Source organism: Dermacentor andersoni, chromosome 9 (genome assembly GCF_023375885.2).
Source record: "Dermacentor andersoni chromosome 9, qqDerAnde1_hic_scaffold, whole genome shotgun sequence".
In the NCBI taxonomy this organism is placed as follows: Eukaryota; Metazoa; Arthropoda; class Arachnida; order Ixodida; family Ixodidae; genus Dermacentor; species Dermacentor andersoni.
Window position 1 is genome coordinate 65245795 of NC_092822.1, and position 26117 is coordinate 65271911.

Below are 26117 nucleotides of genomic sequence, written 5' to 3' on the forward strand. Positions count from 1 at the left end.
TTAGATGGAGTAAACGAAAGCCCACAGCTAGTGCTGTGCGAATGGGTGGCAGTGCCAGAGGAACGGCTGCATTATTTTGTCTGACCCTTATGTATCATTATGTATCTGATAGTAAACTCGTAATGACCGCATTGGCTATACGCTACTGTGATCTTGCGAGTGAACCTAGGCAAGCTTGTGACCCAATTTCCACATTTAAATGAAGTCTTCAGAAGTAGAAAAATACCGATTAAGAAGGCCGTCATGCATGGAGGTACACTCTCGCCAATTAAGGCTTATCCACTGCATTCTTGGAAGGATTACTCAAGCCCCATAGACTGGGAAGGGTCAGGTGTGAGGATCAGCGACCAATACCTTAGGAACCTGCAATTTGCGCATTCGAGATTGTCCTGTTCTGCAACGCTGGAGATGATTTCCAACAAAATATCTTTATAGGCTTAATTTCAGGCCCGCGGACGATCCGTGCACATGTTTCTCAAAAAAAAGAGAGAAATCAGTGCCCTTCCACTCTGTGAAGAAGGGTGACCAGCGAAGCTATGAATCTGGGCCCCTTAATGGCGAACTGCACCTGTGCCGCGGGTCGGCCCGGCATTGCACTATATTCGGTATTGGCCCACGTATAGGGAGTTTTGTGTCTACACATGGACACGATCGTGGGGAAACTATCCCCTAACAGCTTCGCTGTAAAAAAAAGAAATGAAGAGCTAGGAGGACCTCACTTACTCCCCATACACACGAGACCGCAGCGCGCTGCTGCCTTGACTCTGAAGCGCACTTTGATTGTCGGTCGTCTGGTGATTGTGGATCAGGCACTCGATTGCATACTGCGAATAAAGTGCCTGCGGTACGTGTTTCCTTTAAGGTACTCTTAATGGTCCTAAGCTCCCCTTTTGGCCTTCTTTCGCAGGAGCAAGCGATGCTTTGTTCCCGGTGAACCGGCGAACACACAACTGAGAGAGAGAGAGAGAGCGATTAAGAGGAAAGGCAGGGAGGTTAACCAGATATTAGTCCCCGGGCCGGTTCGCTACTCTACACTTGGGTGAGGAGATATGAATCAGAAAGGGGAAAGAGAAGAGAGGGTAAAAAAAAACAGCATTTGTACGCTGTCGGGTGAGTTGCCTGTGCGTCTGGAGAAACGAATGCCCATCTAACCATCCTTAGCGACGCTGGTCTCAATCAGACACTTTAATTTGATCGCTGTGGGTTGTGTTTCTGTGCATGCCGTATGGCTCTGGCCCGCACTGCGCGTGTATATGATTTCACTTTGCGTCGTACCCGTCCGGAGTAGCATGCTAGCTAGTCCCCTTACCGCCGTTCAAACCTCCTCGTGTTCCAGTAAGCAGCGCTCACTCCTAAGTACACGTACCTAACCGAGTGGCTTGGCTCCCGGTACACGCCGAAAGCGAGACCTGTGAGATCACGGCCACCATACGAGCATGCCATGCTAATCATTACATCACGAATGCAGACACTTCTAACGTAGCCATACTTTAATAGATACGTGTTGTAAGTGGAAGTATCACATTTGTCTCGAACATAAGTATCACGTTTGTATCTAATAAATTTAATGCTACTGACCGACCAACCGACCGAATCGAAACTATGGGATGGTAGGCAAAGCTTAAAACAGAGAAGCCACAGAGCCATACCGTATAGAACCGTTTTGTTTGTAGATGCATACAGACCCAACGCGCGAGCAGGACTTCAAGAGGTTCAAGAGCAGGAGCAGGATTCAAGAGGTTCCTGGGCGGCCCTTAGATACGACCTAATAGTGGGAAGACTGAACGTAGTGGCCTTCGTATTATCTTTTATGTCCGGTGTCTTCTGCACACAAAATCTTGCGAGTGAGTCACGTCCCGGAAAGAAACCTCTCCCACGACGCAAATTTTTCAGAGGGGTCAAGGTTGACGTTCTCCGAGCAGATCTACATCGCTTTTCTTGAAGTTCCGACTTTACTATTCCGGATATTTTGGTGAATGCGTTTCGTGTAACGTGTAATTTTCGTGTAACGTGCACTTTTCCACCAAAACGGAGCCGCAGCGACCGGGATCGTACCCACGACCCCGTTTATGCAATATGCAGAGGCCGTATGAGCCGAGGACCCGCGTTGAGACCAGGGACAGCTTACTAAAAGTTGAGGAATGAGGTCGGTATACTCACGTGGCAATTCGGCGGCTGATAAAAAGCATCGCCTGTACACGCGCAGCAATTTCGTTGAAAACGTGACCTTAGGAGCGCGGAACTCCATGACGTGCCGAAAAATGGGAAGTCGAGGACAGCCAGGAAAGTAAGAAACCATGAGAGTGCGGTACCTCCGCGGCACCGAAGCACACCTTGTTGCAGGCCGCAGGAAACTTCCTTTCATTTGTATCGCTACAGACGAAGCCGGGCGAGAATTCCGAATGCCGTGTTCGGAAAGCACGCGTGTCCGAAAGCATGTTTCGTTAAAACACATTTCTTGACACGACAACGGGAACCGCTCGCAGAGGCATTCATAGCGGAACAGCGTTTGTGACGCAAGCTTAAACAGCGATCTGTTGAATTAACATCGAAGCTCTTCTGTTTCCGTCACTCGCAAGACCTGATGGGCCTATGGTGTAAGGATCATGCCACCGAAATGAATGCTAAAGTGGCGCGTTGTTTCTTCGACCTCACGCAAGAGCTGGCAAATCCAATAGTCCGCCCATCAATTTCCAGTCATTGCGATAAAGATACTCAGCAAGCTCGTGTTACACTGACATATGCATCAACCGCCAGTTTCCGGAACGCAAATTCAATGTTTCCGCGAAACTGCGCCACGAACTCACCGTTTGCCGTTCTCTTCATCCAATTCCATGGTCAATCTTTTCAACAAAGGCCCGTTCGATCCCTTGCGTGTCGGGCGTCGGAGTTCCTCCCATGGCCGACGAAGAGGCACACATTTTGGAAACGATCCGCATGACCTCGCGTTGAGACGCGCGCACAACCTCGTGTAAAGGAACGCTACCACTATACTCCGGATTCGCCGTACGGAGCAGACCAAGACGCAACGCAAAATGGCCACAGCGGAGAGCAGGCTTTCGCGTTTTGAAGAACGACTCAGGCGCTTCCCAGCACACGGCTCTGGAATGTCCTGCCCCCTTTTCCGTTGGTCGACGCACGCTGCTTACGCGCTCTCAGATCATCAGCCGTACCCGTGACGCAGCATCTGTACGCGTGACGCAGCAACTGTACGCGATGTGCAGCACTATAGCAAAAGTATATTGTCAGCGCCTAAGACGCGATAACCATGGTTTACGCATGCGCACACTCGTCCGCGAGCCGAAAATGCGAATTCCCCAGCACTTTCACTTCTTTCGTAAAGCTTGGCGAAGCAGCCACCATTTCGGCCATGATTGCTTGACTAATTGATTGACCGAAGCAGAAGAAACGCACAGCTGCTGTGTTACCAGTGCAGTTGCAAGCAGGACTTTTTATACAAGCGTTTAAAAAAAAGGCAACATAATAGAATCCGAGGACACCTGAGCACGTCTTACGGGTTGTGATTGCGAAATCGAACGCCACTGAGCGGTCCTTCGAGTTATGAACTCCTCGCGGCCAAACAAGCGCGCTGAGACGCCTTGCCAGGTTTAGCCCAGTGGGTATGACACTCGGGTTCTGAGCCTGGGGTCGTAGGCTCGAAGCTCAATACCACCAACGTTTTTCATTTCGAATATATTCTTTCCTTATACATTTTTTTTTCTTTACAACGGTTACCGTGACGAAGTTAGAACTCAGGCGAGAGCTTCTGCTGCCAAGAAGCGCTGCTAATACAGGCTTCGGAGAGCGAGGGCGACGTGCTTCGTGGCGATGCCCTCTCCCCTCACGCAACACCTGGCGCTACGACAAGCCAGCGGGTCTACTCTTTCACCCGCCCTGCTCAGTCGAGGCGCGCACGTGACCTGGCGTCGCAGCCAATGGGAGTTTGGATGCCGTTTCGCTGCCACAGACGCCGGCTTTTTCGCTCAATCAGCGATTTGATGCTTTCGCAGAATCGCTTCTTTGCGCTTCCAGTTCCACGACTATTTGCGACATTGATATGATGCATTCTCTGACGTCAGTTTTCGTTGCCCTGCGGTTTCGATTTTTCGGCAGAGGGGCCGCACTCCTATGGGGACGTTGCGGCGAAATGTGAATGCCCTCGTGTCGTTAGATTTAGAGAAGCACGTTGAAGATCTCTTGATGATCAGAAGTAACAAATAAGCAATCTGAAGCTTTCTTGTGCCTTTCGAAGTAAAACTCGTTTACCAATCTACGTGCTGAGTGCGCCGCTAAATTGCCGAGAGCTACAGGCTTGTACATATTAGCAGGTTCTTGCAACTTCCTATCACTCCTTTCCCCGAAGTTAGCGGTCTCTTCCGGAGGGAACCTTTGTGTAAACCATAGAGGAAAGAAAGGAGATTGAAAGAAGCATTACGTCACTCAGGCAGCCTCCACAAGCCGGCTCTCCTTTTCGACTTTAAATGCGACGCATTTCTTTGCCTAGTCGGCGCCAAGGTCAAACGCGAGATCCACCAAGGTTACAGAGTTTGTCGCCGACGCGCGTGCACCCCCATGCACCTGCTCGCTGCCCGCTATTGGCTCCGCCATACCTTTCCCCACGCGCATGCGCCCGCTGCCCGCTCGGACAACGCTACTGGCTTGACGTCTCCTCTGCTTTCTTCAATCGCCGGTATGCGTGTGCGCGCCACAAATAGATGTGGCTTGGTTGGGCTAGCTGCGCTATGTTGAGCGTATGCCTATACTTGCAAATACAACGAGCACTCGAAAGCATGAAGTGCAAACGCTCTGCAGAGACTACAGAGGTATGCGACGCGTATCGAAGTGGCGAGGCTGGAGGTCAACCGATAAGGCCGAGGAGATACGCGAGGTCATGGAGCGCAAGCAGCAAGCAACACGCGTTCGAAGAACAGCGGCACTCCACGCGAATAGGCGCTGAACAGCCGCCTAGACTACGCCGATCGGAGGGCCGCCACTTGCTGGACGCAGACGCGTATACTTTCAGAATTCGCGTGTAGCGCCTGCGACTGCCTCTGGTCCCGATCGTACGTCGTCAGAGTGTCGCGGCCCGCGCAAGTGGCGTTTCCTCGGGACGACGGGTGTTCGTTTGGGCTTTGCGCCCCGCCCCATGCAGGGGAGAAATGCTTCGCATTCGCCTTGACAATCATCGAGGGGGCTTCACGCACACCGGGAGAAGCAGCAGTCGCACTTGGAAACAAACAAGAAAGGGAGAAATGGACGAGAGAGAAGTGCCACGGTGCCGGAGAGGGAGCGACGACTGGGTCAATGCCGAGTGAACGCACTCTGCCAAGATCACCTCTTTGCTCGGGCCCGCTTAATCCACCGACAATCAACCCGCGGACGTTTGCTATCTTAATCGTTCCCAGCAGACCGCGTTGCGGCGGCGTGCCTTCCCCTCCTCCCGTCCACTGAGATAATCATCTCATTCCACTGTCGAAGTGACGTCGCATAGTTACATAACAAGAAGGAAAACGAGATGAGGCCGATATGCCTTAGAGCAGCGTCGAATGGCCCGTCCCTTCAACGCTTGTCTGATAGATAAGGGACTTCTGCCTTGATAAGATAACGACGTTGCCGCTCGGGGGCATGTACGCGCCTCGTTCTTCACTGAAAGAGGGAAAGAGAATAAATTTATTGTAAAGGGACGACAACTGGGCCTGCGGCTCTCCCGCGTGTTTCCAGTCTTCCTCGAAAGTGCGCATACGTTTGTTCGTTTAAACTTGCAAACTCGAATGCGTGGCGAGTGAGCAGTTATGTGGAGACTACGGGGGGCGGCACATTGAGCAGGCCTCTGCTGCTAAGCGCCAATGTGCGAGAGCACTCTGCCGTTTTCTCGAGCGATGTAACCTGCGTACGTCCAAGTAGCCGCGTACTATAGAGTATTCATATAATAAATCGCACTATAGCGGTCATATAATGAAGTTTTTGTTCCGATAGACAAATAGTTTTTTCAGGCATCCTCCAGCCCCGTGACTTGAACTTTTTTGAAAGATTTGAACTCGGATTGCTGGATTCAGAGTCCATAGTGCTAACCGTTACACCATGAGACCATACCGTTCCGACGCCGGGAATCGAACCCGGGCCTCCTGGGTGAAAGCCAGGTATCCTAGCCACTAGACCACGCCGGAGAACAACGGTGGTGACGCAGCGCTGTTTCTGCTCGCTAAACAGAGACCGCGCGCTGCGAGAAAAAAGAAAGGAAGAGGTCTCACCGAGATTTGAACTCGGATTGCTGGATTCAGAGTCCAGAGTGCTAACCGTTACACCATGAGACCGCACCCTTCCGACGCCGGGAATCGAACCCGGGCCTCCTGGGTGAAAGCCAGGTATCCTAGCCACTAGACCACGCCGGAGAACAACGGTGGTGACGCAGCGCTGTTTCTGCTCGCTAAACAGAGACCGCGAGCTGCGAGAAAAAAAAAGAAACAGGTCTCACCGAGATTTGAACTCGGATTGCTGGATTCAGAGTCCAGAGTGCTAACCGTTACACCATGAGACCGCACCCTTCCGACGCCGGGAATCGAACCCGGGCCTCCTGGGTGAAAGCCAGGTATCCTAGCCACTAGACCACGCCGGAGAACAACGGTGGTGACGCAGCGCTGTTTCTGCTCGCTAAACAGAGACCGCGCGCTGCGAGAAAAAAGAAAGGAAGAGGTCTCACCGAGATTTGAACTCGGATTGCTGGATTCAGAGTCCAGAGTGCTAACCGTTACACCATGAGACCGCACCCTTCCGACGCCGGGAATCGAACCCAGGCCTCCTGGGTGAAAGCCAGGTATTCTAGCCACTAGACCACGCCGGAGAACAACGGTGGTGACGCAGCGCTGTTTCTGCTCGCTAAACAGAGACCGCGAGCTGCGAGAAAAACAAAAGAAACAGGTCTCACCGAGATTTGAACTCGGATTGCTGGATTCAGAGTCCAGAGTGCTAACCGTTACACCATGAGACCATACCGTTCCGGCGCCGGGAATCGAACCCGGGCCTCCTGGGTGAAAGCCAGGTATTCTAGCCACTAGACCACGCCGGAGAACTTTTCTTTTTTCTGTATTTCCAATGTGAGAAAACAAAACAGAGAAACCAACACAAAAATGTTAAAAGCGCCAACCAGTAGCTTGTTGACGCGACACTGCTAAAAACGTTTTAAGGACACTAGGTCATTAAGTACAGGGTACCATGTTGGCTGTTCGTCCTGGGATTGGTACACATCTCGGATATAGGCAATACTTTCAATGAAGTTTTCTCTTACCGATCTTACAATAGGATCTGCATGTCTGACAGCCATTCTTGTTTTCCACATGCTATGCATGCTTAATACCATGAACATGTCATAGGGCACACCCCCGTCATTGTTAACCGCAAGAAAGTTAATTCCATATGGTGTGAGGGGCAAATCTTTTTTCAGCGTTCTCTGGAGGACGTCCCAATGAAAAATTGAATCTAAACAGTCTAGGAATATATGTGTTACGGTTTCTGGCTTGCGGCATAATATTGTCACAGACAAAGCCACAAAAGACTTCGGTCGACGCTAAAGATCTTTTTATATATCGCTGTCCTGGCACCTTCGTCGTTCTCTTCTTTTCGGAGCCACCCAACATGCCTAGCATGTGGCACCGAATCGCACCGAGTGGCTGTCAGCTGTGTCGAGGCCGTGGCATTACCCCCCTCCCTAGAAGCATCGTCTCGATGCGGAACATTGAGGCACTGGAGATTGCCACGGGGATGCTGTTAAGAGGGACGTAGATGGTGAGAGAGGTGTGGAACTTTGCGTTCAGCGGGAGTGGTATAACTTCAATCTAGAGACGTGAACGACGTCGGACAGGCTTGGGCGTCGGGAACGGCGAGCGGTGCCTTCTCCTTCAGGAATCACTTCGTATGTGACGTGGCCAAGTCGTTGAACGATCCGATAAGGTCCAAAGTAGCGGCGCAAAAGTTTCTCCTACCGACCACGCTGGCGGATCGGTGTCCACACCCATACTTTGTCACCGGGTTGATAAGTGACGTCGCGGTGACGAAGATTGTATCGGTCGGCGTCGTTGTGTTGTTGGTAGCGGATACGCATTCGTGCGAGCTGGCGTGCCTCTTCGGCGCATCGAGCGAATTCGGCAGCATCATTGACAACATTAGAACAGTAGGTGGGTAAGAGCATTGCGTCCAACGTTGTGACAGCTTCCCGGCCGTGCACCAAGCGAAAAGGGGTGAAGCCGGTAGTTTCTTGAACGGCAGTATTATATGCAAACGTAACATATGGGAGAACGTCGTCCCAGTTTTTGTGGTCGACGTCAACATACATGGAAATCATATCAGCGATCGTTTTGTTTAGTCTTTCTGTGAGCCCGTTCGTCTGGGGATGGTAAGCAGTGGCTTTGCGGTGAACGGTACCACTGAGAAGCATGATATCTTCTGTGAGCTGCGCTGTAAATGCTGTGCCCCGGTCGGTTATAACCACTCTTGGAGCACCGTGGCGGAGTACGAGACCATGTACAAAGAAGGTCGCAATATCATTAGCAGTGCCTCGTGGGAGAGCTCGGGTTTCAATGTAACGTGTTAGGTAGTCTGTGGCAACAGCAATCCAACGGTTACCAGCCCTCGACGTGGGGAATGGTCCAAGCAAATCTATTCCAACCTGCTGAAAAGGGATCCCCGGAGGATCCACGGGATGGAGAAGACCAGCGGGACGCACGGGTGGTGTCTTGCGTCTCTGGCAGTCGCGGCATGTCTTCACGTATTGCTTTACGTCACGGCGAAGGTTAGGCCAGAAGTACTTTTGGCGTATGCGTGAAAACGTCCGTGCGAATCCCAAGTGGCCCGAAGATGGATCGTCGTGAGATGCCCGCAGGATGTCGTCACGTAGTGAAGAAGGCACTACAAGGAGGCAGGCGGTTGCGGTCGAGTGAAAACCCAATTTGTAGAGAACGCCATCGCGGAGAAAAAACGAGGATAACTTGCGGATGAACATGCGAGGCGGCTCCGGTAGACGGTTCTCAAGGTAGTCGATGAGAGGCCGGAGTTCTGAATCATCGCGCTGTTGCTTGCTGATGTCTGATACTGAGATAATGGACAGAAATGCGTCCTCTTCATCAAACTCGCATGGCGACGGTTGAAGTGGAGCACGTGACAGGCAGTCGGCGTCGGTGTGTTTACGCCCGGACTTGAACACTATCGTCATATCGTATTCTTGCAAGCGAAGACTCCAGCGTGCAAGACGGCCAGATGGATCCTTCAGATTGGCTAGCCAGCACAATGAATGGTGATCTGTCAAAACTCGAAACGATCGGCCGTACAAATATGGTCGGAACTTAGCGATTGCCCACACAACGGCCAAGCATTCCTTCTCCGTAGTGGAATAGTTACTTTCAGCTGGAGACAAAGTGCGGCTTGCGTACGCAATGACGCGTTCGGCTCCATCTTGCCACTGTACGAGGACGGCACCAAGGCCAACGTTGCTGGCATCCGTGTGCAACTCGGTGTCACTGTCTTCGTCAAAGTGTCCTAGAACAGGAGGTGTGCGCAGACGATTCTGGAGTTCACAGAAGGCCTCTTGTTGTTCCTGCTCCCAGACAAACGGAACATTATCCTTAGTCAGCCGCTGCAAGGGTTCGGCTATCCGTGAAAAGTTTGCCACGAAGCGTCGATAATAAGCGCAAAGCCCTAGAAAACGGCGGAGTTCGTGTTTGTTCGAAGGTGTTGGAAACGAAGCAACAGCAATGGTTTTGTCGGGGTCTGGTCGAATGCCCTCGTAGCTGACGACATGGCCTAAAAATTTGAGTTCGTCATACCCGAAATGGCATTTTTCAGGCTTTAAAGACAGGCCAGCAGTACGAATTGCGTCAAGAACTGCTTGTAAGCGCTGGAGGTGCTGCTCAAAAGTTTCCGAAAAGACAACGATATCATCTAAATAGACGAGGCATGACTGCCACTTGAGACCTGATAGAACCATGTCCATCATGCGCTGAAAAGTAGCAGGCGCAGAGCACAATCCGAAAGGAAGGACCTTGAATTCGTAGAGTCCGTCAGGCGTAATAAATGCCGTTTTCTCACGGTCACGCTCATCAACCTCTATTTGCCAGTAGCCGCTGCGAAGGTCCATCGATGAGAAGTATCGAGCATTTCGAAGGCGGTCCAAAGAGTCGTCGATGCGGGGAAGGGGATAAACGTCCTTCTTCGTAACGTTGTTAAGCTTGCGATAGTCAACGCAAAAACGCAGTGTGCCGTCTTTCTTTTTCACCAGAACCACAGGCGACGCCCATGGACTGGTGGAGGGCTGTATGATATCGTCGGTAAGCATTTGTTTGACTTGATTTCGGATGGCGTCTTGCTCTTTACGAGAAACACGGTAGGCACGTTGGCGCACGGGTCTTTCATTGGGATTTGTAATAATTCTGTGTTTCGCAATAGGCGTTTGGTTGACTTTCGATGTTGAAGCGAAACAGTCCGCAAAAGACTGTAAAAGGCTTCGAATGCTAGCCTGTTGTTCACCTGATAATTTAGAATTCACATCAATATTGATGTTGGCTGGTACGTCACAGTTAGAATCTCCATCATTTTGCCCTACAGTTAAACAAGCGGGAAAATCACTGACTGGCTCCAAATAGGCGATGGCAGTTCGTGGGGCGAAGTGCTGGTATTCACGACTGAAATTGGTCACTAAAATCTGAGCAGTCCGTGACGACAGCTGCAAGATGCCGCGGGCTACGCAAACCTGTCGAGCCAACAAGACTGACAGATTGCCTTCAGCGATTCCGAGATGGGGAGGATCATCGTCTGTTTCTACGGTGATCAACGCAGTACTCCGGGGTGGTAAAGTAGCACAGTCACCCGAAACGCGTAACACCGTGGACTGTGGGTGGTAGTCGTCCGAATGAGTTGCGTGTTCGCTGGAAAATGTGACAAGCAACTCGCGAAGGTTTATGATTGCGCCGTACTCCCGAAGAAAGTCCATGCCGAGTATGACTTGCCTAGAGCACTCTTCCAGTATAATAAATGAACCGACAAATGTGACCTCGCGAATTTGTACCCTCGCAGTGCATTTGCCGATCGGCGTGAGAACATGACCACCGGCTGTACGGAGCTGAGGTCCTGGCCACGGTGTCGTCACCTTGCGAAGTGCTGTAACCAGTGTTGGAGTCGCACCGCTGGCACGAGTTGTTGGGGACTCGGTGTTGACGCCCGTTATTGCCAATGGGTCGCAAGCCCCAAGGGTAGCGTTGGCCTGGCGGCCTGGGGCACTGGAAGCATCCGAAGGTCCCGGCAAAGCATGAGTAGACTGGTAACAGAACAACTTGTTTATTCTAACATAGCAAAAGAGCGGCCGGTCAGTTCGACCGGAGTGGAGAGACGGGAGAGCACGTAACTCAACAGTACAAATCGGAGCCTCTCTCCTGGCGTCCGGGGGCAGCTGCTCTTATACCCTCGGCGTCGCGGTCCAAAAGAGAAGGTCACGGGATGAAGGTCACGGGACGGCGGAGCATGACCCCACGACGGCGCGAACTGTCGAGCCGAGAGACCTGCTGAACCGAGTGTAGTGACGCATCGCCAACCTTCACTTGGGGAGCTCCGCTCCCCTGATGCCGCGCTTTGACAAGCGTGGGCACACACACACACACACACACGAAGACACGTGGCACTGAAACACGCCTGGACACGCTTGGCGGGTAGGCGTTGCGGCGGCGTCGGACGGGCCAAAATGTCCGCCGCTTTGAAGAAAGCCCCGGCGTCCGTTGCATCCGCGCCGGCATTACCGCGCGTTGTAGGCGAAACGTAACAGACCGCCCCGCCGGGGGAAGGAGATCCCGAAGGTCAGGGGACTGCATCCGCTGTCCGGAGGGATGTCGCTCGATGATGCTCATAACCGAAGTTGGGCGTCCTTGGGCGTTTCTTGAGCGCAGCGCACAGAGAAGGCCTCGTTCTCACGTTCAGGTGCACACAGGACACTGCAAAGTGACTTCGGGAGAGTTGACATTTTTGTTCTCGTTTCCGGCAAGCGTTAGAACCACGCCAAAAGTCAACCGCTCAGTCAGCAAGCACGGCACAACCCTCACTAAGCCCTGCCAGGCTCTTTCCCCTTTTTTACTGCTGCCTAGTTCCTTACAGTAGTTTAGCAGCACTCAGAACGCGTCCACAAATCGAAAAATTGCACTAGAAAGCACATCATCACTTTGAAACACTACACAAAAGCAATAGGTTAAAAATCCTGCCTCAGGAAGAAAAACATCAGTAACAAGCAATTTTGAGGCTGATTCCCACGTTAGGGGCTTCGACTTAAGCCATCGGCGTTACCGTTGAGACTCCCCTTTTTGTAACGCACCTCAAAGGAATATTGTTGCAAAGCGAGGCTCCAGCGCAGGAGGCGGCCATTTTTGGGAGAGATGGTCTGCAGCCATTGGAGAGGGCAGTGATCCGTTTCAATGATAAACCTCGAGCCAGCTAGGTAACATGACAATTTCTGAACGGCCCACACGATACACGCACACTCTTTCTCGGTGGCGCTATACGCCTGCTCACGACTCGTCAGCTTACGACTAGCATACAGGACGGGGTGTTCTACTTCTCCATTTTCCCGTTGGCACAGTACAACGCCCATGCCTCGCTCACTAGCATCACACTGAACAACGAACCCTTTTGTGTAGTCGGGCGATCGTAGCACAGGCTGGCTTGTTAGGGCGCTCTTTAGGGCGCTAAAAGCTCTTTCCTTCGTCTCATCCCAGACGACTGTTTGCGGCTCTGTCTTTCTTAGAGCATCCGTCAAGGGAGCCGCGATATCAGAGTACCTGGGGATGTACCTCTGATAGTAGCCGGCGACACCTAAGAACGACCGAATATCGGTCTTCGTGCGCGGTTGCGGGAAGTCTCGCACAGCGGCCACCTTTATTTCAGAGGGGCGGCGACGACCCCGACCAATCACGTGTCCGAGGTAGACAACCTCGGCCTGTGCTAACTGGCACTTGGGAGCCTTGACTGTCAAGCCCGCATCGCGCAGGCGGGTTAGCACTGCCCGCAAGTGCGCCATATGCTCAGGCCAGGATGCGGAGAATATCGCTACGTCGTCTAGATACGGTAAAGCGAATTCTTGCTGTCCCCGCAACACTTTATCCATGAGGCTTGAAAAGCAGTATGGCGCGTTCTTCAAACCAAAACTCAAAACTTTAGGACGGAATGTCCCCATTGGTGAAATGAACGCCGCATACCTACTAGCCTCTTCTGTAAGTGGAACCTGCCAATAACCCCTGACAAGATCTAGGGTGGAAATAAACTGAGCGCTACTCACTCTCTCAAGGCGCTCCTCGATGTTAGGGATCGGATAAATTTGATCCTTAGTGATGGAATTAAGCCTGCGGTAGTCGACGCAAGGACGAGGTTCCTTGCCCGGTACCTCAACTAAAATCAAAGGGGAGGTATAATCACTCTCACCCGCTTCAATAACACCGAGCTGTAGCATTTTCTTTACCTCAGCCTCCATAATATCGCTCTGGCGGGGTGACACCCGGTACGCCTTGGATCGTACTGGCTCTGGGGAGGTAAGTTCTATGTCATGAGTAAGGACAGAAGTCCTACCAGGCCTCTCAGAGAACAGACCTTGAAACTCTTGTAAGAGCTGGTGTAGTTCGGTTTTCTGCTCAGGCGACAGCGATGCTTTACTTATTACGTCACTAATGACTTGATCGGTGTCTTTCCTGTTCGTCACTGAGCCTAGTCCCGGAAGCTCGACCGGAAGCTCTTCTAACTTTCCCGCATCGGGAATTTCCTCTCCAGTATCTGGTGCTCTTAACGCTACAGGCTCAATTTTATCCCGTTCGGGCGTGCTCCGAATACCAGCTTGCTGCGCCTCTGACCCTTTCTCATCGTTCAACAACGTCGGTCCCGCATCTACCGCCTTTGCAGCGAGCTCCCGAACCTTCGATCTGGTTAAGGCCTGAACGCTAGCCTCACCAAACAAAAGCCCCTTCTCGCGCAGGAGGTGATCGGACCTGTTTGAAAATAAGTACGGGTACTGGGGGGGCAGCATAGATGACACTGCGGCCTCCGTCTCAAGTGCTCCGAAAGGTCCTTCAATAAGCACTTTTGCTACCGGCAGACACACGCTATGAGCTTCCACTGCTTGCTTGATCCATGCGCACTCGCCCGTGAACATATCGGGTTCTACGTAAGAGGGGTGAACTACATCCATTGTAGCTGCGGAATCGCGAAGCACTCGGCACTCTTTCCCGTTCACGAGGAGGTCTCGCATGTAAGGCTCGAGAAGCTTCATGTTCTCGTCAGTGCTGCATATAGACAAAAACACGACTTGTGTTTTTGTTTCTGGACACTGCGCCGAAAAGTGACCCGGCTTCTGGCACGTATAACAAACGCGCGCTTGCCTCGTCTCGAACCGCTTTCTGCGTTCGGCTTCGGTTGCCGCCGTCTCCTTACGTTCGGTCGGACTGCTTTCACTCGCATCCGCACTACGTGTATCCCCCTTTGCTCTCATGGGTGTGAACTTCGGCCTCTCAAACTTGGAGCCAAATTCACCCTTTTGACCGTCCTTAGCTCCGCGAGCCCGACGCGTCACAAACTCCTCGGCTAGCTCAGCGGCTCTAGCCACCGTACTAACGTCTGGCCTATCCAAGACCCAGTACCGCACGTTCTCAGGTAACCGACTATAAAACTGTTCTAGCCCGAAACACTGCAGAACTTTCTCGTGGTCACCAAACGCTTTCTCTTCTTTGAGCCACTCCTGCATGTTTGACATAAGCCTGTACGCAAACTCTGTATATGACTCACTTTTGCCTTTCTCATTTTCCCGAAACTTCCGACGGAACGCCTCCGCTGACAGCCGGTATTTTTTTAGCAGACTCGATTTCACTTTGTCGAAATCCTCTGCCTCCTCTCTCTCCAAGCGAGCGACTACGTCGGCCGCCTCGCCGGGTAGCAAAGTGAGCAAGCGCTGTGGCCACGTTTCCCGAGAGAACCCCTGCTTCTCGCACGTTCGCTCAAAGTTAACCAGGAACAAACCAATGTCCTCTCCAAGCTTAAACGGCCGCATCAGGTCAGTCATTTTGAACAATACTCGTTCTCCTGCACCGTGTGCCTGACTTCCATTACGAGCGCGTTCCATCTCTAACTCGAGACGCTTCATTTCCAACGCGTGTTGACGGTCGCGCTCTTCTTTTTCTTTCTGTTCTTTTCGTTCATGCTCATCTTTCTCTTTCTGTTCTTTAAGTTCACGCTCCCTCTCCTCAATGGTCTCAAGGCATTCCGACAGCTCGTCATCCTCAGCTTCTAACTCAAGAATAGCCCTTAGCAGTTCTGGTTTTCTGAGTTTGTCTGAGACATCCAGACCCAACTCTCTTGCAAGCTCCAGCAATATCGGTTTGCGCAACGACTTCAAATCCATGGCTGCTCTGAATGCTGCTTTCTCTACTGCCTACTATTGTCTTGCCGCAAACTAACCCGGCAGCAACGACAACCCCAATTACCAGCTCTGTTTCTAACACTAACAAAAGCCTGGCAAAACTCAGAAGAAGAAAGTCCCGCACTCACCAAACCTCGCAGCCAAGACTTCAGCGCAGTCGTTCCGCTGCAGGCAACCAGTCATCACACAGGGCTCGTTGCACTGCTCCCGGATGGTCGTTGTGCTGCTCAGCATACAGTCAACCGCATCTCTTCGCTGCTGGCCTCCGTTGTCGCGATCTCACCGCTGGCAACCAGATGTTGGAATCGCACCGCTGGCACGAGTTGTTGGGGACTCGGTGTTGACGCCCGTTATTGCCAATGGGTCGCAAGCCCCAAGGGTAGCGTTGGCCTGGCGGCCTGGGGCACTGGAAGCATCCGAAGGTCCCGGCAAAGCATGAGTAGACTGGTAACAGAACAACTTGTTTATTCTAACATAGCAAAAGAGCGGCCGGTCAGTTCGACCGGAGTGGAGAGACGGGAGAGCACGTAACTCAACAGTACAAATCGGAGCCTCTCTCCTGGCGTCCGGGGGCAGCTGCTCTTATACCCTCGGCGTCGCGGTCCAAAAGAGAAGGTCACGGGATGAAGGTCACGGGACGGCGGAGCATGACCCCACGACGGCGCGAACTGTCGAGCCGAGAGACCTGCTGAACCGAGTGTAGTGACGCATCGCCAACCTTCACTTGGGGAGCTCCGCTCCCCTGATGCCGCGCTTTGACAAGCGTGGGCACACACACACACACACACACGAAGACACGTGGCACTGAAACACGCCTGGACACGCTTGGCGGGTAGGCGTTGCGGCGGCGTCGGACGGGCCAAAATGTCCGCCGCTTTGAAGAAAGCCCCGGCGTCCGTTGCATCCGCGCCGGCATTACCGCGCGTTGTAGGCGAAACGTAACACCAGTTGTCCGCTCATGACAGAATAATCGGCACCAGTATCGACAAGAGCGGTTACCGGGTGGTTATCTACAGAAACGAGTATGTCGGCTGAAACAGGTTCACGGTTTTCGAAGAAAGGTGTCGAAGGTGCGCAGTCGTCGTTGTCGTCGTCGTTATCGTCGTCGTCAGGGTGTCGCAGCGGAGGATCTTTCGAAGTGCGTTGGACAGCGGCCCCACCTCCGGAGGTCGCTGTTCTCAGTTTCCCCGACTTGGGCTCGTGGGCCGGTTGCCCACGGAAGCGGAGAACGTAGTGTAGCGGCTAGGTGACGCCGATCGTCGAGGAGGTGGTGATCGTGACTGGCGCCTCTGCGGAGACGGAGATCGGGTCGTTGGCAGGGACTGTTCAACCGGTGGGAACTGCGCGTACGGCGACGAAGGTTGACTGACCAGATATTGCTGGATTTCTCTCGGGCGCTCTCCCTCACGTGGGCGACGAGCGCCGGGGTGATAGCCCGGGAGTCCAATTCTTCGGTAGTAGCAGGCACGGTACACGTGGCCCGCTTCGCCACAGTGGAAGCAGAGTGGCTGGTAGTCAGGTGTGCGCCACACGTCTGACTTTCGCGTATTGATTCGGGGGCTCGTGGACCCGTACATATTTGTACGTGAACCTTGGCCCTGGAAGTGACACAGCGGTTCTTCAGAAGAAGGCGGGTTACGGTGGTTTCCGGGTTGCGCAGGTAGCCTCACTGCTTGCGCATAAGTCAGTACGGGGGCGGCTTCAGGTCTGGTTTGCACGAATGGCTGTGCTGCCTGGCGAACTTCTTCGCGGACGATATCTGTGAGGGATGTTACGGTCGGTTGAAATCGCACTCCCTGTAGCCGGTCGAGCTCCTCACGCACGACACTACGCACAAGCTCTCGAAGCGCATCGGTGTCATAGGGTAACGAGACAGAAGACGCTGATCCCAGGTTGATTTGGCGATCGTAGACCGAGGAGCGTTGTTGAAGGGCTCGCTCCATTGTTGTCGCCTCACTGACGAACTCAGCTACTGTAGCTGGAGGCCTTCGCATCAGTCCAGCAAACAGCTGCTCTTTAACTGCATGCATCAGTAGGCGTACTTTCTTCGCTTCTGTCATGCCAGGGTCAGCACGCTTGAAAAGCCGCGACATGTCTTCTACGAACATGGCTACGCTTTCGTTCGGCCTTTGAACCCTATTCTGAAGGTCTTGCTCTGCTCGCTCTTTTCTTGCGGGGCTGCTGTACGTATCGCGTATCTGCCTTTGAAATTCTTGCCAGGTGGTGATGGATGGCTCGTGGTTAGCGAACCATGTTCGGGCCGAGTCCTCTAGGGCGAAGTACACGTTCCTTAACTTTTTCTGCTCGTCCCAATAATTGACGTCAGCCACACGATCGAATTCGTCGAGCCAGTCTTCCACGTCCTCAAAAGGCTCACCATGGAACGGCCGCGGCCAGCGTGGGGTGTGGAGAACCAGCGACGCAGGAGGCTGTCCCGTACCGTACGTCTCCTGTGTCTGGCTTGCGGTTGTGGTGGACATCCTCGGCAGATCTTGGAGGCCGTATTCCGGAGGCAGTCTTTGAAGCCGTCGGCTTTTGCGTAGGTTGTCCGCGCTCTGTTCCTGGGGGTCAGAGTACATAGACGTGTACCCAGCACCTCCACCAGTTTGTCACAGACAAAGCCACAAAAGACTTCGGTCGACGCTAAAGATCTTTTTATATATCGCTGTCCTGGCACCTTCGTCGTTCTCTTCTTTTCGGAGCCACCCAACATGCCTAGCATGTGGCACCGAATCGCACCGAGTGGCTGTCAGCTGTGTCGAGGCCGTGGCAATATGCAGTCAACTGACCAGGGAAGAAAAAAGCCCTTTTCCTGCAGCCAGGGTTTGACTGGGAGCGTGCCACTGTGGAGTTGAAAAAAGAAAGTTTTCACAGACGACCGAACCGCCATTTTTTTAACTCTCTTTAAAACATCCTTACCCGGACTGGCAGAAAAAATGGCTCGATATAAAGGTACTGGAAGCATCACATCACGGAGATCTTTGTACAATTGTTTCTTTGATACTATAATGAGATAATCAAACGAGAAACGTACTTGAAGAATCTTGAAAACACTTACAACTTCGCGTAGATACCCGCACAAGCCGCTTCCAGTAACGCCACACGATGACACAATAAACTCAGGGAGAGCATTCTGCAGTCTCACTTGAAGCATTGCTCGCAAAAATGGGTCATGCTGGTCCCGCAAGAAAATAAACCTTGAGACAATCTGCCTCAGTAAAAGATGAGCTAAGCCAAGCCCTCCTGCTTTCAGTGAGTGAAATAAGTTGAGACGACTTGTGCGTTCCCATGTTGAATTCCATACAAACGATGCAAGAATTCTATGCAATTTCTGCGCACTAGTTCGTGACATAGCGAGCACCTGCAACACATACCAAATTCGCGCAACAAGGAACGTATTGCAAATAGTTGACCTGGTAAATATGGATAAATTTTTTTCCGCCCCATTTCGTAGTTTTCTGGCGCATTTTCTCACCTTCTTCTCTCCAGTATTCTGAAGGCTCATCATACCAGTTTAAAGGTGCTCCTAGATATTTTGTAGGAGAGACTGTCCACTGTAAATTTTCAAAGACATTGGGCTTCTCATCCCAGCTGCCATGTCAAAAACCGGCGCACTTCTCCCAGTTAACAGCGCTTCCAGACATTTGGCAATACGTTCGAGCTTGTTTAACAGTTTCACGAACACTTTCTTTATCCCCACAAAAGACGGCTACATCATCCGCATACGAGAGAATTTTGACTTCACTGGCCATTAGACGAAAACCGCGTATTTTCTCATTGTGTATAACTTTCAAGCAAAAATGCTCCAAGTAAATTGCGAAGAGAAGTGACGAAGCCGGGCATCCTTGTTTTATGCTTCTACATAAGTTAGTATTACCAGAGAGTTGTTTATTCACTAATAAGTTCGTGCTACACCCTTCGTAAGACAGTTTTATGCCTTCTAATATAATGTTTCCAACATTCACGTGCTCTAGAATGGAAAAGAGCACACTGTGCACAACACGGTCGAAGGCCTTCTCCATGTCTAGTTGAATCATAGCAACTCTTCCTTCCCAGGCATCGCAACACTCCAGAATACTTCTTGCCACATGTATGTTATTAAGTATCGACCGGCCTCTTATGCCACAAGTTTGGTGTGGGCCTACTATTGATGTCATCACTGATTGCAACCTTCTTGCTAACACCTTCATGAATATCTTACAATCTACATTGGATAAAGTTATGGGGCGATACGACCGTACTGAGAGCAGCTTTACAGGGTCATCGCATTTCGGGATCAGCACTGTATGGGTTTTTCGGAAAGAAGGCGGCATGTATTTTACTTTATAAGCCTCCGCTAGAACACGGTGTAAAATGGCTGCTAGTTCATGCTTAAATGCCTTGTAGAAAGCTGCGCCTAGGCCATCAGGTCCGGGCGCCTTTCCAGGTTTGAGTTCATCAATTGCGGTTTCGATTTCATTCAACGTAATGGGTTCCTCGAGGACTGTCTTGACGTCATCATCTAGCCTCGTCATTAAAGGCAAGTATTCGCTATTAAAGCCAGCTTCTACCGCTCCTTTGCAGCTTAACAACTCTCTGTAGTGTTCGAAGAAGGCACGCTGTATTGTATTACTATCGCTACTACGCACGTTGCCGTATTCAATTTCTTTTATTTCATTTTGCGATGCGTATCTTTTCTCTTCGCTCAAAGCGCGTCTTGTGGGCGTTTCCCCGAGCCACAAATGCTCTGAGCGCGCACGTATCACTGACCCCCTATATCTCTTGACATCAATGATTTCAAGCTCATTTTTTATATTCCTTATCTCTGTTGACAAATCTTCTGGCTGTGTGCATTTTATTGACAACAATACGTTAAGCTTATTTCGTAATTCATTTTCTTTTTTTTCATTGTAGCGTAACACAGAGGCTCTTTCAATGGCTGTTATTTTAAATTCCTGTTTAAACTCTTCCCACATCGCTATAAACCCCGCCGATTCACTAGCAAGCATCTCTCGTATACGTTCTTTTATAAACGCGAGAAAGGTTGTGTCGTCCAGAAGTTTGACGTTGAATTTCCATAAGTACCAATTAAAAGGGCGGTTTTCTTTTCTCTTGCCGAGCGAGAACATTACAATACTGTGGTAGCTGAAGGATACGTGCCTCACGTCATAGCTTCTACACAATGGAACCAGTCTCGCTGATATATAATCTCGATCTAATCTCGCGTGACTGCCCCGTTGGAAATGCGTAAACACAGTATGCTTTCCACTGCAAAACACCGCAGCAACATCTTCTGATTCACGCTCTCGGGTCGCTGCGAGCAAGAAACCTGCACTTTGATCGCGTACAAGCAAGTTGTTATTCCGGTCGTCAGAAAAAACAAACACAATTGAAGTCTCCCAGCAAGATAACATAGCGCTCAGATTTCATATAGACATCAAGTTTTCCAAAAAAGTCACGGCGTTCTCTTATTACTTGGGGCGTATATGCAAATTACCCGCCACTCCGAATCCCAGAGCGAAAAGTCACACACAATCATTCGACCTTCATCACAAACAAATACAGATTGCGGAACAATTTCTAAAGATTTCCGCAACAACAAAACACACCCACCGGAACTGCCGACAGCATGGGAAACGCACGCACTGTACCGCGCACTAAATGTTTGAACCATTCGGTCGGTGCGCTCTTCACTTTCAATTTTTGTTTCCTGTAGAGCGACAATGTCTAAATCATTTTCTTGCAATAACCGGCTGACCTGGTACTGCCGCCTTTTCGCGCCCAGGCCTCGGACATTCAGCGTACCAATGCGTAGAGCTATCACAGATTTTGAAGCCATTTCCTTTTTTTTTTTTTAGAAGAAAAACAAGCATACTAGTTCAAGCAAACCCATACATCCTGCCATTTCTCGGATCGCGCACAATTCTTTCCTAGGCAAAAGCGACCGAACTTTACGATTGTACTCTGCAGCCCGTCCCTCACCTCGCATACAGGCATTGCTGGGCGACGCCCTCGTTATTACGGGGGCGCCTTCGGTACCGTCGGACTGGAATCCGGCGGAATGTGAGGCTTTGGTTTGAAAGAAGGACGGCGGTACGAACTTTCTTTCCTGGGCGGCTCCTGTGCCTTCCCGCGGCCCCCTTCGTCACCTTCGGAAACTTGGCGTGTGGGCGTTTCGCAGAAGAGCTTCTTGCGACGTCCATGTCTTCTTGGTCGCTACTCGGCGACGCTTGAGTGGTGTCAGAGACGTCTTTGACGGCGCACGTTGGCGTAGCGGTAACCTGTCGTACAGGTGCCACGTCACCGTTGTCGCTTCCAACACTTTTCGCAATTTCCTTCTCGGACGTTTCAACAGCTGTCGACGTAGGTTGTCTGTCCTTGATTCCCGCAGCCTCCGCCGCGTCCGCCTCGTCCATGATGTGCTCGGTGGGGTCCTCCCGGCTCCTTTGGCTTGCTACGCTTGCGTAGGTTTTAGCGCACTGGCTATCGTCATGTCCGAACCGCCGACAGAGCTTGCACCGTGGAACGCGGCAGTCTCGGCGAATGTGCCCTGTTCGCTGACACCGCAGGCAAAGCGGCGGTCTCCCCGGTACCACCAGAAGGGCCGTAATGCCAGACACTCGTAGCTGGTGTGGCAGGTCGTCCAAAGTCACGCCACCCTTCAGCTGCAGATTAACCGTCCGTGTCGAAGAGCCCTTATCGCCGAGTCCTGGTACACGCTATTGCTCTCTGCAAACGTCCGTCACTTTGCCGTACGGTGCAAGAGCAGCGCGCACGTCTTCATCTTGTATGTGGTAAAGCAGCCAATAGAGCCTTAGGCGGACAGTATGGGTGCTCGGGTCTATCACGAGGCAGCGGTGATTCTTCACAGTCACATCAGTTTCGGCGAGCAACTTTTTCATTCATTCCGCGCTCTTGAAGGTCACCGCCCACACGTGGTTCATCTGAAACGCCCCCAAGGCAACTACCTCGGGGAGCAGTTCCAGACGATCTAATGTATCTCGGAAGTCCTCAGCTCGAAACGGCCTGGCTTTAACGCTGCCGTGAAGAAAAACAGTATTTAAAACAGACGAACCTGAAGGCAGTTGTGGCAAAATAACGTCATAGTCCGTAGAATCCTGTGCATCTGTCCTGTTACCGCGGCCCTGCTGGGCCGCATTCGCCGCTCCAAGGGAGCTCGACATTACACGACCGTACACTACGGTGGCCGGAAGTGGAATCCCACGCCGGAGAACAACGGTGGTGACGCAGCGCTGTTTCTGCTCGCTAAACAGAGACCGCGAGCTGCGAGAAAGAAAAAAGAAACAGGTCTCACCGAGATTTGAACTCGAATTGCTGGATTCAGAGACCAGAGTGCTAACCGTTACACCATGAGACCGCACCCTTCCGACGCCGGGAATCGAACCCGGGCCTCCTGGGTGAAAGCCAGGTATCCTAGCCACTAGACCACGCCGGAGAACAATGGCGGCGACGCAGCGCTGCTTCTGCTCGCTAAACAGAGACCGCGCGCTGCGAGAAAAAAGAAAGGAAGAGGTCTCACCGAGATTTGAACTCGGATTGCTGGATTCAGAGTCCAGAGTGCTAACCGTTACACCATGAGACCGCACCCTTCCGACGCCGGGAATCGAACCCTTTTTTTTTTTTTCTTTATTGCCAATCCTCGACATGTCACCACAACACACATTCCTTAAATGATATACACAGAAACGAAAGAAAAAGACAAAAAGGAAATAATGAATACAAAAACGGAACAAGAAACAGTAATATACACATTCGTTGCCGTCCGCTACTGTGGCATGACATTGTCGTATTAAAATTCCTTGAGCGCTGTCAGGGGTTCAACCCTCGGCAGCCACTCAGGAACAGGCTGTTGCAACTTCTGCACTTCTACATATTTTTGCATACATTCTCGAAAGTATAAACGCGCCGGTCGGGCATCCGGGTCACAATGGTAGCCCGCCATTCTTGCGCGCCATAAACAGTGGAGGCCTGTTAGCATGATAAGGTCGTACGGGAATCCTTCGTCATCATTAACTGCCAGAAACCTGATTCCGTGTGGATCTATCGGTAACTCCTTTTTCAAAGTCCTTTGCAACACGTCCCAGAAGAAAACCCCCTCCCAACAGTGGATGAAGACATGATCTATGCTTTCCGGTTTTTTACAAATGAGGCAGTGGGTTCCCCACGGCATGTAGAACCCACGTTGTTCCAGGAAAATTTTAACAGATAAGGTACCGGTATGTAATTTGAAGAAGAAAGATTTCGTGGCTGGTTGAACTGGCATCATCTTCACCCTTTTCAAGACGTCTAGGCCTGGGCCTCCACTGTACACGGCTCGGTACATGGGTACAAGCAATACACTATCACACAAATCACGGTATAACTTTTTCCGTTTTGCATTCCACAAATATTCACTTGAAAAACGAACACGCAAAAAAGAAACACTATCAACTATTTCCCGAAAGAACCCACGGACAGATCCTGGCATTATTTCGGTACCTACTACAAACTCGGGAAGTGATCTTGAAAGCCTCATTTGGATCACCGTGCGCAGAAATGGGTCGTTTGTATCTCGAAAGAAGAAGAATCTATTCACCAGTTGACGCAAGAAAAGGTGCGCCAACCCCAGACCACCATCCTTCACGCGTCGGAAGAGATTATCTCGGCTGCATCGCTCCCAGCTCGATGCCCACACGAATACAGCGAACACGCGGTGCAGTTTCTGCACATTAATCCGAGAGCACTGTAGGACCTGCATCACGTACCAGATCTTTGTCACGAGAAACGTGTTGCACGCTGTAGCTCGCGCGAACATGGACAAGTGAACGGCGTTCCATCGGTCGGCTTTTTCTTTTACTTCTTTTGTTCGCTCCTTCCAGTATTCGCTACTGTCCTTGTAGGCATCAAGGGGTGCGCCAAGGTACTTAACTGGCGTCGTGACCCAGGTTACGTTGGAAAAGTGGTCTGGTGTGGACGCCCATTCCCCGTGCCAAAACCCCAAACATTTCTGCCAGTTCACGAAGCTATTAGTGGCATTACCAAACTGTCTGACGATACTCACTGCGTTCAATACACTTTGCGTATCTTTACAACATACAGCCACATCGTCAGCATATGCCAATAACTTCACCTCTGCTGCTTGGAGGCAAAATCCCTTAATGTATTCATTTTCAATGATGGCCTGACATAGCGTTTCTATGTAAACACAAAACAGGAGTGGGCTGAGTGGACAACCCTGGCGAACGGAGCGCTTCACGTTAATGGGGGCCCCCAGCATTTGATTAATTATAAGTCTCGTATAGCAACTCCGGTACGCCATGGTCACCCCCTCAGTGATTATATGGCCAAAATTAACATGTTGAAGGATGGTGAGCAATATCTCGTGAGAAACACAGTCAAATGCTTTCTCCAAGTCTAGCTGGAGGATCGCAACTGCCTCACACATGGCATCACAACACTCCAGCACACACTTCAACTTATGAATGTTAGTAAAGATGGTTCTTCCGCGAATTCCACACGTCTGGTGTGGGCCGACTACATCCTTAATGACTGACTGCATACGCCGTGCCAACACCTTCATCAATATTTTGTAGTCGCAATTAGTAAGCGCAATGGGTCTGTATGATGAAAGTTGCTTGAGCTTTTCGGTGTCTTCTGTTTTCGGTATTAGTACGGTATGGGACTGGCCAAAGGATGGTGGAAGTATTTTCAGTTCGTATGCTTCGTTGTAAACGGCGGTTAAGATATGAGCTAGGTGGCCTTTAAAAGATTTGTACCAGGCGGCACAAAGACCGTCTGGACCTGGCGACTTGCCAGGATTCAGGTCTTCGATGGCCTTCATCACTTCATGTTCTGTTAATGGTCGTTCTAAGGTTTCTTTAACTTCAGACGACAGCTGTGGCATTCGTTGCAAAAATAAATTATTGAAATCGTGCATGTTGACAGGCCTGAATGCAAAAAGTTTTTTGTAATGCTCAAGGAACGCATGCCCTATGTTATTGTTATCGGTTAATACCACCCCTTCATATTCAATGGCCTCAATCTGCTTACGTCTGGAATGTTTTTTTTCTAGTCCCATCGCTCTTTTCGTTGGCGTTTCCCCGCATGTTAGTCTTTCTGCTCTAGCACGCACGAGTGCGCCTCGATAGCGTTCTTCGTCGAACACTTCGAGCTTTTTCTTAACAGCGCGCATATCGTCTTGATAAGCGCCCGGTTGCTTGCATTCCAGCGTCGCCAATTTTGCCAGCAATGTTTTTAAATCCTTTTCACTGGCCTTTTCTTCATAACGCAGTACGCTACTTCTTTCAATTGCTTTCATTTTGATGGTTTGCTTCAACAACTCCCATTCCTCGCCAAACTTTATAGAACTATCCGTTGCAAAAGAATTCAGAGCAGCCACTACCTTTTCATTAAAAGTTTCATCTCGTAGCAGCTCAGAATTCATTTTCCACAGTTCCCAAACGAATTTGTTTCGTTCTTTCTTGCTGCCTACCCTGCATTTTACCAGGCAGTGATCCGAGAATGATATGGCCGTAACTGCATAGCACTGGCATTTTTCCACCAAATCGTATGATAGATAGATCCGGTCTAATCGTGCGTGACTTGTGCCCTGAAAGTGAGTGTACATCACGTCTCGGTCAGCCCGAAAACACTCAGCGACATCTTCTAATTCGAACTCATGTATAATTTGTGCGAGGATATCGCTGCTTTT

General features: G+C 51.0%; 1 protein-coding gene and 11 non-coding genes across 12 annotated transcripts in view; all 12 read right to left on the reverse strand.

Moving 5' to 3' along the window:
* LOC126528165 (uncharacterized) overlaps positions 1 to 3144 on the reverse strand; it is a 69019-nt gene extending 65875 nt beyond the window's left edge. Inside the window, exon 1 of the mRNA XM_055069173.2 lies at positions 2808 to 3144. The gene's annotated coding sequence lies outside the window, so the exon portion shown is untranslated. The remainder of the gene's footprint in view (positions 1 to 2807) is intronic.
* Positions 3145 to 6095: 2951 nt separating this feature from the next.
* On the reverse strand, positions 6096 to 6167 carry TRNAE-UUC (transfer RNA glutamic acid (anticodon UUC)). The gene has a single exon. It is a non-coding gene; the product is annotated as a tRNA-Glu (tRNA).
* A 75-nt stretch (positions 6168 to 6242) lies between these two features.
* On the reverse strand, positions 6243 to 6314 carry TRNAQ-CUG (transfer RNA glutamine (anticodon CUG)). The gene has a single exon. It is a non-coding gene; the product is annotated as a tRNA-Gln (tRNA).
* Positions 6315 to 6320: 6 nt separating this feature from the next.
* TRNAE-UUC (transfer RNA glutamic acid (anticodon UUC)) lies at positions 6321 to 6392 on the reverse strand. The gene has a single exon. It is a non-coding gene; the product is annotated as a tRNA-Glu (tRNA).
* Positions 6393 to 6466: 74 nt separating this feature from the next.
* TRNAQ-CUG (transfer RNA glutamine (anticodon CUG)) lies at positions 6467 to 6538 on the reverse strand. The gene has a single exon. It is a non-coding gene; the product is annotated as a tRNA-Gln (tRNA).
* A 6-nt stretch (positions 6539 to 6544) lies between these two features.
* On the reverse strand, positions 6545 to 6616 carry TRNAE-UUC (transfer RNA glutamic acid (anticodon UUC)). The gene has a single exon. It is a non-coding gene; the product is annotated as a tRNA-Glu (tRNA).
* A 75-nt stretch (positions 6617 to 6691) lies between these two features.
* On the reverse strand, positions 6692 to 6763 carry TRNAQ-CUG (transfer RNA glutamine (anticodon CUG)). Its single transcript has one exon. It is a non-coding gene; the product is annotated as a tRNA-Gln (tRNA).
* A 6-nt stretch (positions 6764 to 6769) lies between these two features.
* Positions 6770 to 6841, reverse strand: TRNAE-UUC (transfer RNA glutamic acid (anticodon UUC)). Its single transcript has one exon. It is a non-coding gene; the product is annotated as a tRNA-Glu (tRNA).
* Positions 6842 to 6916: 75 nt separating this feature from the next.
* On the reverse strand, positions 6917 to 6988 carry TRNAQ-CUG (transfer RNA glutamine (anticodon CUG)). The gene has a single exon. It is a non-coding gene; the product is annotated as a tRNA-Gln (tRNA).
* Positions 6989 to 6994: 6 nt separating this feature from the next.
* On the reverse strand, positions 6995 to 7066 carry TRNAE-UUC (transfer RNA glutamic acid (anticodon UUC)). Its single transcript has one exon. It is a non-coding gene; the product is annotated as a tRNA-Glu (tRNA).
* A 15724-nt stretch (positions 7067 to 22790) lies between these two features.
* TRNAE-UUC (transfer RNA glutamic acid (anticodon UUC)) lies at positions 22791 to 22862 on the reverse strand. The gene has a single exon. It is a non-coding gene; the product is annotated as a tRNA-Glu (tRNA).
* A 75-nt stretch (positions 22863 to 22937) lies between these two features.
* Positions 22938 to 23009, reverse strand: TRNAQ-CUG (transfer RNA glutamine (anticodon CUG)). Its single transcript has one exon. It is a non-coding gene; the product is annotated as a tRNA-Gln (tRNA).
* Between the last annotated feature and the right edge of the window lie 3108 nt (positions 23010 to 26117).